The following is a 3,633-nucleotide window of genomic DNA, read 5'->3' on the forward strand; positions in this document are numbered from 1 at the left end:
TTCCATTTTTCTGTGTTACTTTTGGTGTTTGTTGCAGTAGCTGACCCTGTGTTGGAGTTGAGAACCCCTAGAGTTGTAGAATACGATGGTAATTTTACGCCACCCAGCTGCTCTCTTGGGCTTGATGCCATCTTTGGTGCGAGTCCACAAGTGCCACCATCTACTGAAGCAACTCCAACGGCTCAAGCTGCACCAGCATTGGCTCAAGTACCCCCTGCAGCACCAGAAGCATCGGCGGCGGCGCCATCGGCTCAAGTTCCACCTGCAGCACCAGAAGCATCGGCGGCGGCACCATCTGCTCAAGTTCCACCTCCAGCACCAGAAGCATTGGCGCCAGAGGGATCGGATCAAGTTCCACTTGCAGCACCAGAAGCACCTGCGGCAGCTCCATTGGCTCAAGTACCATCTACAGCACCAGCTACTGGTCGTGTCGCCGTTCTAGGGCTTGCATCTCCTGTTGCTGCTGGCTCCAAGGGCAAGACAGTGGTGAAAGTTACCAATGCGCAACCGGTTGCTTGGGCTCTGCCACCCAACTCTGGTAAGTGAAGACATTGCGTCTTCGCTTTTTGCAACGAGGGTGATGGATTGACATATGGCAGTGTACATCTTTTGTTTGTGGTTTGGTGTGCTCCCGTTATTTATGTGTTTGGAATTTGCTATGCTTTCGTGTGTATGGATGAATGTAATACTACTTCTATGCTTTATGTGATGTAAATGAACATCTATGCTTTCAGTACCCGGACTATATATTTTTGTTGTGTTGCCTACAATATTTTGTACGACGCTAGCATAGATGACAACTCCAACCTCTTTCCCCCTGGTAACTTTGTCAGATTTGAAAGCTAATGTTATCCATTACTAACTTTTATCCGTTAGCGTGATACATACATCTCGTATCGTTGCCTTTTTATTTTCCTTAATTTGTTGTCATGCTTACAAAACATTACTGCACTGGGTAGTAGCAGGTGTGTACTCTTATTCATCTGAAATTTGTTATTATTCCCTCATTTTTTAATTACCCTGGTAAGTCTATTTGACACTATCTTGGTAACTCAAATGTTCAAATCCTGATAATTTATGAACAATTGACATGATAACTCCAGCCACATTTTCATTCTTTACCAATTCTGGGCTATACAATTCTTTTTGGTCTTCTTTTTAATACATGTTTTGATGTTATCACACATGTTCCTCATTATTCACCAGTGCTATCTAATCTGTTCTTCAAAAATCCCATACCAGTGTGCTGGTAATCCACATTCACATCACATGGTATTTTCTATAATGTGGGCCTAATAACTTATTGTATATTGTCTCAACTTTTAATACTTGTTTCCTTTCAATATACTATCTTGTTGATTACTACTGTTCTTGTCCTCATCGCTCTTTTTTTATGTAACACCGGAAGGTGGTCGTGTGCAAGTGTATGATGTCGAGATTGACGATGATGAGGTTCTCATGTGGTGGGAAGAATTTGAACATGACAATCCAGCACTAAAAGGGAAATCTAATGTTCGAATAGGTGATTTTTTTCTACTCCATGAACATTGCTACCCTTGCACAAATCCCTTTCTTTGTTTTTCAACTATGGACTACCACTTGATAATTAAAACCTGTGGCAGTTGATAAGTTATAACCCACAAATTTGATAATTCTTTCATCCTTCTGCTGATAATCATGTCTTCAATTTTTTTTTGACTTTTTGCTTTACTCATGTCCTTGTTACATTATACATCTTAGTTATGCTTTTCTGATTTTACCAGACAACCCTCAAAGTCCAACATTTGTTACACCAGAGTTACCACCTTGCACAAAAAATTTAGTACGGAGTTCAACCACTAAATCCTTTATTTGGAAAGTTAGGGTCACCCACCCGACTGAGGAGGAAGAGTTTGTTTACAATGAAGTTATCAAACATACTACTGATTCTAACTCCAAAATTAAAGAGTATGTTTCCATCCTTTGCTCATTTTTTAAACATAAATCATTATTTGTGTGCCATTTTTTGAAATGTATTTTTTAATTTTTTTTGTATTTGTAGTGTTAGGGTCATCGACATTGATGGTAGGTGGGTCACCCTCGGTGAGCTTGCCAATTGTGTGAAGGGAGTTGGAAAACTATCAACCAGCATTGCTGAGTTACATGTTCGCATTCTCCAGTATAAGGAAACGCCAAACAGTCTCATCTTCCCTTGGCTGCTATCTGTGTATCTGTTGATAGGAGACTTCAAATGCAAGTGTGTATTGAAGCATTTCTGACGGGACCAGTACATTCTTAGTCACCAGGATCAGGTATGTTATGTTTGTTGTATATGGTATGTTATGTTTGCTTGCCCTGGTAAATCTGCAGTTAGAGTCTTGGTAACATCATGTTAATATTTAGTACTTTTATCTTTTTTACCCTGACATTGTTTGTTATTCATGTCATGATAAGCTCTATCCTGCACACTGGCAACTCTGACCTTTATGCCCTGATAGTTTTTTTCTAGTTGCCTCCCATGTGAATTTCATGACCATTTGTTATCTTGGTAATTTTGTTTCTTTCTCTCCTTCCATGCTTACTGCATTTTAATTTTTTGCAGCTGATATTCCCTGCTTTGCAAAAGTTGGGCCTTGGTCCAAATGACGGGCATTGGTATGTGTTGTCACTAAATCTCAGGGCGAAGCGGTTCGAAGTTCTAGATTCATTGCATGAACAAGATAGTCCTTCTCTTCTCGAGCATGCGACAAGATACATGAACGCTATAAAGAAGGCTTGGTTGATAAATTACAAGGACTCACATAAGCAGATTCAGGACTATGAATTGTGTACATTGATGTGTTGAAACGGGATAATGGGTTAGTTGTGGATTATTCACTCTCTTTTTAACACCCCACTATATGTTCTTATCCCTGTTTATTGACCCGGTCGCAAACTCCAATTAAACTGATTGTGTGTTGTTTTTTTCATCACAAATGTTTCAGCATTGATTGTGGATTTTTTTGCCTGCACGTACCTTGAGGTCTGAGATGGCAAAAATGTTCCGGCCTTAACTAAAGATCAAATTCCAGCTCTCCGGGAAATTTTGAAATTGAGGTGGTTAGATCATGATCAAAACAAATGCAAGCAGTGGTGTTATCATCTGTTTGGCAGTGGGTGATGAGGTGATATTTTTTTTACGACAGTTTGTTAACTTCTACCAAAATGTGCTGATAACTTTTTTTCATGAATCTGTCATGACAATGTCATGGAGCAAAGTGTTGACATGTTGTTTTACTATAGTACACACAGTCCAAAGTCACTGACCAGATGATAAATTCACTGTTGTGATTATAATTTGTATCACATTTGATTTGATAACTGCAATCATCTTCTGGTTAAAGACCAAGATTACTTGATTCTAATTTTTAGAAGGGCAAGCAGGCCTCATTTTTTGTTCATAAGTAATACAATGCAGTGCTAGTAGCCTTCAAGAAATGTAGATATAAAAATTTTGGATTTACAAATCTATGTCAATTCCATCATACATTGCTGGTAACTAGCATAATAGGGTACTGATAGCTTGCATAATAGGGTACTGATAACTGGCATAATAGGGTACTGATACATTGCTGGTAACTGGCATAATAGGGTACTGATAGCTTGCATAATAGG

The sequence above is a fragment of the Triticum urartu genome, chromosome 2 (genome assembly GCF_003073215.2).
Source record: "Triticum urartu cultivar G1812 chromosome 2, Tu2.1, whole genome shotgun sequence".
Classification (NCBI taxonomy): domain Eukaryota; kingdom Viridiplantae; phylum Streptophyta; class Magnoliopsida; order Poales; family Poaceae; genus Triticum; species Triticum urartu.